At 33.8% G+C, this 10,891-nt stretch overlaps 1 long non-coding RNA gene across 1 annotated transcript; it reads left to right on the top strand.

Annotated features, from left to right (window-relative positions):
- The first annotated feature begins 366 nt into the window (after positions 1-366).
- LOC121733194 lies at positions 367-10,891 on the top strand. Its single transcript, XR_006036523.1, has 3 exons — positions 367-377; positions 4,484-4,486; positions 10,814-10,891. It is a non-coding gene; the product is annotated as an uncharacterized LOC121733194 (long non-coding RNA).

Below are 10,891 nucleotides of genomic sequence, written 5' to 3'. Positions count from 1 at the left end.
TCAAAAAATATAATATATTGACCTTACCGAGCATGTATATATTACAAATATTTAAATTTGTAAGTAACAATAAACATGTCTTTACACAATTAATAGATCAAGTACCCAAAAAATTTTTTAGAAACTCGAATAGGTTAATTATAGATAAAAAACCAAAGACAAATATTTTCTTAAATAATGCTTATGCAATGTGTGTAAAGATTTATAATAAGATTCCCGCACATATAAAATCAATGACAACAACTCGTTCAATAAGGGAATTAAAAAAAATACTAATACAAAAAGCATATTATGACATCAAAGAATTTCTTAATAATAATTAAATAATAAAGTATACTGTGACTAATAAAATTTTATTTTATGACATTTAAAGCCATGTTTACTCAATTGAATTTCTTTGACATTATAGTTTGCTTATTGTATTTTGACATAATATTGAATTGACCATTGGAATTAAAATTACCTTGTGATGACTAATGAAACTGACATATAAAATTATCTAGATTATTGTATAGTAGTATGTTTTTTGTATAAATAACTAGCTGTTGCCCGCGACTTCGTCCGCGTTAGCATAGTAGATCACATCCCAAGTATTATTTATTGTACAAAAATATTCAATATACAGAATTGACTTTCCTACGATTTTATTATATACAGATTTTTCGCGCGGCTTTACTTGCGTAATTTAGGAATTTCACGCAACCGTACATTTTTCCGCAAAAAATAGCCTTTGTTCCTTAACGTGGTCTATTCTTCTTGTTTGCCAAATAGCATAAAAATTGCTCCAGTAATAATTTTCCTCCGTTTTTTTCCACATTTTTCTCTATTTCTTCGCTACTATTAGTCTTAGCGTAGCGTAGCGTAAGCCCTTTCATATAATTTCCCCCGTTTTTTCCACATTTCCCTCTATTTATTCGCTACTATTAGTCTTAGTGTAACAAAATATAGCTCATAGCCTTCCTCAATCAATGGGCCATCTAACACTGAAAGAATTTTTCAAATCGACCAGTAGTTCCTGAGATTAGCGCGTTCAAATAAGCCATTTCAAATAATTTATCCCGTTTATTCGACATTTTCCTCTATTTCTTCGCTCCTATTAGTCTTAGCATGATAAAATGTAGCCTATAGCCTTCCTCAATCAATGGGCTATCCAACAGTAGTTCCTGAGATTAGCGCGTTCAAATAAACCCTTTCATATAATTTCTCACGTTTTTTCCACTTTGTCCTCTATTTCTTAGCTCCTATTAGTCTTAGCGAGATAAAATATAGCCTATAGCCTTTCTCGATAAATGGGCTATCTAACACTGAAAGAATTTTTCAAATCGGACCAGTAGTTCCTGAGATTAGCGCGTTCAAATAAGCCCTTTCATATGATTTCCCCCGTTTTTTCCACATTTCTCTCTATTTATTCGCTACTATTAGTCTTAGCGTAATAAAATATAGCTTATAGCCTTTCTCAATCAATGGGCTATCTAACACTGAAATAATTTTTCAAATCGGGCCAGTTGTTTCTGAGATTAGCGCGTTCAAATAAATCCTTTCATACAATTTCCCCCGTTTTTTCGACATTTTCCTCTATTTTTTCGCTCCTATTAGTCTTAGCGTGATAAAATGTAGCCTATAGCCTTCCTCAATCAATGGGCTATCCAACAATAAAAGAATTTTTCAAATCGGACCAGTAGTTCCTGAGATTAGCGCGTTCAAACAAACAAACAAACTGCAGAATTATAATATTAGTATAGATTATTCCACCGCCTCAGCCGTTTTTAAAAAGCTAGAGATTACACTAAAAACATTCATATAAAAAGTAGAGTTTTAATCACAAAACGACGCGATGTCAAACATATCAACAAACAAAATCTACTTCCTTAGAAAAATTTCGAATCCAAAGACCAAGAAATACAAATCGCAGGACGTAGATTAAAGCAGGCCAAAAACTCTACATTTTTCACTGAGCTGTGCAGTAGTATACCTACGTAGTCGTCATAGTTAGAAACCTAGTTATAACTCAAAGTTTAATCATATAGAACCTCAGAAAATCATAACTTTATTTACTGATTAAGAGATAAGCCATAACCATAAAACTATAACTTTAACCTGTACACATTACTTGGAATGTCACTATCACAAAGGATCACCAAAGTAAAGAAAGTTCTCGCGCACGTAGCCACAAAGATAGATATAACGACAATATAATTTTTTCAGTGCTCTGAAATGCGACAGGATGGAATGACATATCAGTTGGTTGTCAAATCTAATGTCAAATACATATTGAGATTGCGTTCAGAATTTAACTTAAGATTTATAATTTAATTTGTCTTTATTATTATTGATTTATCTTTCGATTTCTATATAGTCTTATTAAAAAAATAATCGGACAGAATAACAACTTAAGTTAGCTAAAATAAAAAAATAATCGGACAGAGTAACAACTGAAGTTAGCTAAAATTGTGTTTATTTATGTACTATGTATTTTGAGACTATGCAATTTTGTCGCGTTCGCGATTCACTTTCACTTTTGTTGAGTTTCAGAACGCGATATTAGGTCCTCCAACGCGCACGCGAATTTGAACTTTATGCAGCGGTAATAAATTACAAATTGACTCTCCATTTTATTTAGAAAACGTTTGTATGGGAAATAGAAAAATGCTGTTTTGAGGATTTTCCCGGCAATTATTCGAATTTTTCTCACCTTTTAAACCTTCCCTAGACCTCCACGAATAATTCAAGACCAAGATAAGATAAATCCGTTCAGCCGTTCTCGAGTTTTAGCGAGACTAACGAACAGCAATTGATTTTTATATATATAGATTGTTAGTTGGTTAGTTTTAAGGTTATATTGACAATTCGTAGTCTTAATTAAATAACTTTGACATTTAGAATATTTTGACATTATCTTTTTAACCTAATTTTGTGTTTAGACACATAAAGTATATAAACCCATGAGAGAAAGTTGAGCCCATAAGGTAATCTTGATATTTCCCCGGACACGGTATATTCAAATTTTATGTTGAAGTACGTTAGTATTTCATGAATGTGAAAACAAAAGCAATGCGGAATTCTAGAGGAATAGATTATAGAAGAAAGGCAAAAGTCGCTACCAACTTTTCCATTACGGACTTCTCATTTCAGTTCTTAGGGATTTTTTAGAAAAATGTGATGAATTTTAAGACTCGCCTTTTATCCGACTCATACAATTTTAAAATCTTATTAAGCATAGTTCCCGTAGATTAAAAAAGTTGGAAAATCCTTAAATAAAGTAAGAAGTTTTGCTGATGACGGCCTTAGCTTAAGGAAGTTATGTTTTTTTTTCAAGTATTTACTTACTTATTCAATTATTGTACAAAATTATTTCCTTTCTCTAAAACCACCCAAATTTCATATCATATCAGGTTGTTGGCGGTATTTGTAGCACATATCTATACTTATAAAATGACATCTCCTGACTGACTGACTGACTGATTCATCATCGCTGAGCAAAAACTGTAAAAGTTATAGCCACGAAATTTGGTGAGTAGGGTTGTTTTATTAAGTAGACACCCACTAAGGAAGGAATTTTGAAAATTATACCCCAAAGGGGGTGAAATAAGGGTTGAAAGTTTTAATGAAAGTCCGTCATTTCTTGAGTTAGAAATATGAAACTTTATTTTTGGGTTACTGATTAAAAATGAATGGATACGTATTTAAGCGTTTTTGGAAATTCTACCCCCAAGGGGGTGAAATTGGGGTTGAAAGTTTGAATGAAACTCCGTTATTTCTTGAGTTAGAAACATGAAATTTTATGTTTGGGTTACTGATTAAAAATGATTGGATACGTATTTAAGCGTTTCTGAAAATTCTACTCCCAAGAGGGTGAAATAGGGGTTGAAAGTTTAAATGAAAGTCCGTCATTTCTTAAGTTAGAAACATGAAAGTTTATTTTTGGACTGCTGATTAAAAATGAATGAATAGGTATTTAAGCGTTTTTAGAAATTCTACCCCCAAGGGGGTGAAATTGGAGTTGAAAGTTTGAATGAAAGTCCGTCATTTCTTGAGTTAGAAGCATGGAACTTTATTTTTGTGCTACTGATTAAAAATGAATGGATACGTATTTAAGTGTTTGTGGTAATTCTACCCCCAAGGGGGTGAAAGTGGGTAGAAAGTTTCAATGAAAGTCCATCATTTCTTGAGTTAGAAACATGAAAGTTTATTGACGTTTGCGTTTGACGTTTGCTTAAATATGGTCCGTTTTTACCATGTTTTTACCCTTTGTATAAGGAACCACAAAAACAAAAAGACTGACTGACTGACTGACATGGTGATCTATCAACGCACAGCCCAAACCACTGGACCGATCGGGCTGAAATTTGGCATGAAGGTAGATATTATGACGTAGGCATCCGCTAAGAAAGGATTTTGATCAATTCTACCCCCAAGGGGTTAAAATAGGGGATTAAAGTTTGTATATAATACTTCCTAACGCGGGCGAAGCCGCGGGCAAAAGGTCGTTTAGTATATAGGGGATTTCGGGGGCGATAAATTGATCTAGCTAGGAATCATTTTTAGAAAATGTCATTTTATTCGTGTTTTATCGAATACCGAGCAAAGTTCGGTCAAATAGCTAGTGTTGTTACACAAAGTTGTAATATAAAGAATGAATAATAACAATCAGTCTCATGTATAATCAAGTGCTCTTAGAAATAATAATTATTACAATCTTTAAGTACTAATATTATAAAGCGGAAGAGTTTGTCTGTTTGTTTGAACGCGCTAATCTCAGGAACTACTGGTCCGATTTGAAAAATTCTTTCAGTGTTAGATCATTTGTCAAGGAAGGCTATAGGCTATATATTGTCACGCTAAGAGCGAAGAAAGAGAGGAAAATGTGAAAAAAAACGGGGAAAATTATTTGAAAGGGCTTATATTATCTCCCGAACTACTGGAGCAATTTTTATGTTATTTGGCACATAATTATTATATTAGGACCACGTGAAGAAACATAGTTTATTTTTTGCGGGAAAATGTACGGTTTTCTTTAAATTTCTAATTTACGCGGGCGAAGCCGCGCGGAGGGTCTAGTTTAAGTGTACATCCTTTTTCCAAAGACTTCTATTTAAACTGAGGTAGACATGCCATACTCTACGAAATGACATTTGAAAAACAATCTTAAAACAATACACTCAAAACATTACACACACAAACAAAAATGTATCTTCGTAGTCAAGGGCGAGATGTCAATATTATTTTGTAACAAGAGTGACAAGGAGGGGTCTATGGTGTTCGGTTATAATACCGAACGCAAGCGTAAGGGAACATACCCATACTACGTGACCCATTTAGGGACGGGTCTTCAAAATACTACGCTCGGTAACAAGAGGGGGGAGTGGGTCTAGAGTTTTGTCATGTAGTCAATTTCGACGAGAGAAACGTCATACGATTTTTTTTTCTCGCAATTTAATACTTGACACTGGCATTTATTATGGTTATTTATATGCTATAGCCAACAGCCACTAAAAAACAGGCACTTCTGTCACTTGTCAGGCATTTTAAAGTTTGGTGAAGCTGTAAAGCTTGGTGATCATTTAATATATTTGGTGTTCGATTACAATTTGAACTACAGTCGTGACTAGAATAGCTAGTAGGTATGTGCCATCGAGGAAATTGAATCCTAAATCCTAGGTAGTTGACAGAACAACGTCATGTTGTCGGATCATGTCAATTTAATGTTAATTGTGATCTGTCGGTTGGGTTTAACTTTAAACGCGACCAAATAACTTAGGTCCGCCATCTGCCTAGAAATTAATTGCTTTGATTGTTCTATTGTAATTTTAGACTATTATTATATATATTTTTTTTAATCTAAGAGAATTGTTACACTGGGGCGCTTGCCCAATGCCCATACAAAAGTAAAAAAAAATTTTGCTCATTCAGCGCTGCACTTTCACAGTAAAATCACAATAAGGAACACGTACACATCCTAAAGTATCACATAGTATCACACCTTGTATAGCATAAAATATAATATTATTTTAAATATTGGTGTCAAGTATATTTTCTTTTTGGCAAACTATTGGGTATCAAAGTATGGTTTGGTGATCGTTTTTTATTCCCATATTTAATTAAGTAAGTAGTAATAATTATCTATATATTAATATTTAATACGCAAGCGAAAAACTTTGTATCCCTTTTGACGAAAAATTGGAAAACGTAGGTATATTAAATTTTGCACAGTTATAGTTTTTATATAGTGAAGGAGTGCATCGAGCTAATATTGTTTTAAAATTATGCTTTTATCATACATTTTTTAACAAATAAAACATTACACACACTACAACACACACACTAGGAAAGATGACAGATTTTTGAGTGACAAGCCTATAAATACAAATTATACTCTTTTATTTATGGTTGAAGTCTGTTGACAACAAGGTGACAAATTGAAAATGTAAATTATAGTTTTTTTTTTTATTGAATCTTAGATACTATTAGACAATGCTTACCGGCTAGTCTGAGATCAGCTGAGTCCCAGAGACAAGAGTTGAAAAAAAATGATAAAGTCAATATTTTTTTTACAAAATATAGGTAGTAGTCCTAATGTCGTTGAAACTAAGGTCGAATTTCGACCATTGGGCGATATCTAGTTATTATTAACATGCAAAGAGTCTTTTGTTATAAATAACTTAATAAACACAAATATGAGTCAAGTTATTTTCATTTGCTAGATTACTCTTTCTACTTACAAAATGATTAAAATGATTCTTGTCAATACCACGTGAACAATTGAAGGGGTCTTGGCATATACTACGTGTGGTCACCAGGGGGAGCGGGGGAGTCAAAAAATCTTAAAAAGTAGGTCACGTAGTATGGGTATGCTCCCTAACTCCCCGAAAGATCGTAAACAAACGCCCGCAAGTGCTGACTGCAAAAAAGTCTATTACAAATTAAGAAAAAAAAATCATTATTAAATATAATGTTTTTAATAATAATATTAATTAAACTTAAGGTACAACTTACAATTAACTGGTATTTAATAATACCTGCAAAAGGCGTGCGCGGGTGAGGTCAGTGTGAAGCGGGAGGGTGGTTGAATGCATGATAGTACATCGTTGAATTGCGGAAGACAGACAGACTAAACACTTTTGTTACGCTCCTTCGCTGGGACTGCATCCCTCTGTTCCTATGTTTGACGATTTGGTCTGTTATATTTTATCAGTGGAGTAACATTAACAACAACAACATTGAAGTTATTATTGAATATTTTATCCTTTGTTTATTTTTTTCTTATTATGGCGCTTCGGCTATATAACCATGGCAAGTGTCAAATAAGTAGCGGGAAAACTATGTTCTTGTAACAATTTTTAGCATCGATTTTCTATTTAGTAAAGTCCAAAGTCTAGTCAAAATCAAAGTAAAAGTCAATGCAGTCAAGGACTCAAGTCGGTCGATTCAGTAAAATGGCAGAAGCTTTACTAAAATTTTCGATGGTGTTTAGGAGGGAACACAAAAGGCACGTTTCTGGAAGTTGTATCACTGGCCTACACTTGTGCATGACAATAAATATCCAATGGTTAATATCCTACCAATAAAACACATTAAAAACCCAGAACAATCTTAGGAAACTAATAAAAACACATTAACGTCACTCTTTCACATTCTAGGCTAAACTCTTCCTTCGTTTATGTCCTAAAAAATTTGGCTTAAGCATGTTAGCACCTTATTTTATTTATTTATTTAACTCAGGCGTCTTGGCCCATAATATAAATACCTTATAGACTAACATACATACAATTATACTAAAAACTAATACTAACACTAAAACACTAAACACGTATTGTCTGCGACGTGGAGCGCGACGTATTCAGAAGTCGTCCTCGGAACCTCCTGTAGACGACTCCAATCGACCAGAACTCCTCCTTCTCGAAGGTCGGTAGATGGTGCGTCGGAACTCTCACCACAAAGGAGCTAAAATTCACTTTGAGGCGGGACTCCAAGCGCTCGAACCTTTAGACGAAGGTTATGGCTACCACACACGCTACGGTCTACCGGAGGGGTCACCTGCAGGTATGCCTGCGCAGGTGTCACTCGAAAGAATTGATTCTTGATTTTGCACCGGTCGAATGCGCAGGTCCAAGCAACTGCACAGGCCTATTCTTATTTCCCACACACATTCCGATTTACTTGCGCAGGCATACCTGCACAGGTAGACCTCTGCGGTAGACCGTTGCGTGTATGGTTAACATTAGACTGTTTTTATTTGTTTATTATTGTTTTTTTTCTAGTTGATTTGATCTGTTATATTTTATCAGTGCAGTAATATTTTAGTTACTTAAATTTTAAAATTTTATTCCTTTGTTAATGTCCTAAAAATTATATTCAATAATCCCTACACCTACAACTAAATAATATGATTTATTCAAACACGAACCTCTTTTATGCAACATACATGCATGGTCTGTAGACTGCCGATTACCTAGATATTCTGCAGATTGTAATGTAAGAATAGGATCAATTTTTTGCACTTTAACTTACTCACCCAGAAAATCTGCAGAATACCGCGTGAATTTTCACTCTAACTGGCTTACGTAAATTAACGGTAACATATACAAACATACATACATACATAGTCTGTGAGACACATAACTCTTACTTTTTGCTTTGCTGTAGCCAGGTAAAGATTATTCATCTATTGTGAACAACTATGACAGTTACCTGTGAAAGGTAATCCCTGAAGATTTATTTATATATTTTTTACAAAATCATTTTATTTTTACACAAGATAGCATTTTGCCCTTTGATTACATTAATTAGCATCATAAAAAAATAAAACTAAGTTTGTTTTAAAAAAATATTTGCTAACCGTACACACTTGCATACGACCGTCGCGTACAGCGCGCCAGTGAAGACTGACTGCAACGGTGTGAATTAGCTCTATTGGAACGGCGGACAATTTGGTGCGTATGGCCCGTCTACATCAGTTTAAATAAAAGTCTTTGCCTTTTTCCAAAAAATAACTTTTTTTGTTTTAAATGGCTTAATGTCATTTCTTATATAGTTATTAGAAGAAAGCAGTTTCTAATGGTTTCCAACGGCTATAGGGACCGTGCAGAAACTATAGAGGGCGTCGTAATTCGACAGCAGCGACACGATGCGAGTAAAAGAAGTAACTTGTGAGTGACTTTGGCTTCGCATTCTCTTTGACCCCGGCTAGTTTATAAGTGATTTTTATATGTTTTAGACTATAAAATGATTTAATACTAACACTCCCAAGTTGCCACATGCGGCCGCGAGAACAACAACAGATTTCCAAGAATCCGCGATCGAAGGATTAAAGTAAAAGACTAAATGACGCCCGCAACTCCGTTGCGCCAAAAATCATTTATCACGCGAGAACCATACATTTTCCCGGAATAAAAAGTATCCTATGTCCTTTCCCGGGGCTCAAAATAAATCCATACCAAATCTCAGCAAAATTGGTTCAGCGGTTTGGGCGTGAAGTGCTAACAGACGTCTACACTTTCGCATTTATAATATTGAGTATGGATGAGTTTCTAACCGTAAACAAAGAACGAAAGCGTGAATAAAAATGTTTAAAGCTTATCTAGTTATCTAAGAAAATATCTGAAAAAGTAATTAGTAGCATCCATCAGCATAGAAAGTAAAAACTTGATAAATATTGCAATAAAATAATGAATATGCAAAAATACTTATAATGATTACTAAAAATGCTTGTGGATTAATAAAATAAAACAAGTTCACTAAAATAAATGCTTTTATTTCATCGACCTTCTGCGATTCGCTCGATACCATCTTTACAACTTTTGTCTGTCACTATTTTTAACTAGTGTACCTCATCAGTGCAAACACTATATAAGTATTCTTAAATAACACACTAAGACTGCACTATTAATAGTTATCCCACTTGAAGAATCATCCTTTTGAGAACCAACACTTTGACAAGATGGTTCAAGATAAACACTATTACGGAGTACTATTATATTATATTCTGTGCCTCAGTGTTGAATTACTGGCAGGACTTCTCCAAATTATCCTTACTTTTGATGCAACTTGTTGCATTCTAGTTGATGTCTTTGAAATTCTTTTTTAAAAGTTTTTTTTATTTTCTTCTCCAGGAAAAATTGTAGGTAGGTATATTATATGCCGGGTGTACAGGATTTTCCAATCTTGGCCAATTAAATGAGCGGTGCTTATGTATGTATATCAATTTAGATGGAAGCCAGTTTGGATGTTTACTGAAAGAAGCAACGGTCATAGGTTAAGTTCATATTGTGTTCATCAAAAATGAATTTATGTTTATAATCTACAAAATTCAGTGTTTTTACGAGTCTACACATAACATTCATGGAACTTTATAAATACTTACGTATGTTTTACCGGCTTTTATTTTTCAATGTTTTCAATAAGCCATGGCATGTGAATACTTTTGGCAGGAAAATAGTAAAATTTTAGATCGTTCGATTTGCCTTTATTTACAGTATATATTAAGTCTATGATTAGAACATCCGGGAATACAACAATGCTTGAAATTACTCAAATTTCTAATGAAATCCTTTAATTTTCCGTAGCTTGACTTGAGCTTGTCAATAAAATTTTCGTAAAAGTTTCGGCTACTCGTCACTAATGGCAGTGTCATCGCTCTGCACGGTCCCTATATGTATTTGCGTATTTGATGTATTCGCCAAACAATCACCATAATATTGTGTAGATGGTATGTTTGACAAAGTATTAGCCTTATTTGCCTATTTGACAAATATGACCAATACCAAATATACGTAACCTTTGTCGGTTTTTGACGCACATCAAAAGAGTCAAATAGGGAAGTAAACAAAATCAAGTAAAAGTTTGGTATTTGACGTCCATGTGTGGAAGGTCGTGTTTGTCTTTATTTGCTTGT

This window comes from Aricia agestis, chromosome 13 (genome assembly GCF_905147365.1).
Source record: "Aricia agestis chromosome 13, ilAriAges1.1, whole genome shotgun sequence".
Lineage (NCBI taxonomy): Eukaryota > Metazoa > Arthropoda > Insecta > Lepidoptera > Lycaenidae > Aricia > Aricia agestis.
Note: the sequence above shows the minus strand (reverse complement) of the source record. Positions and strands in the feature narration are given on the sequence as shown.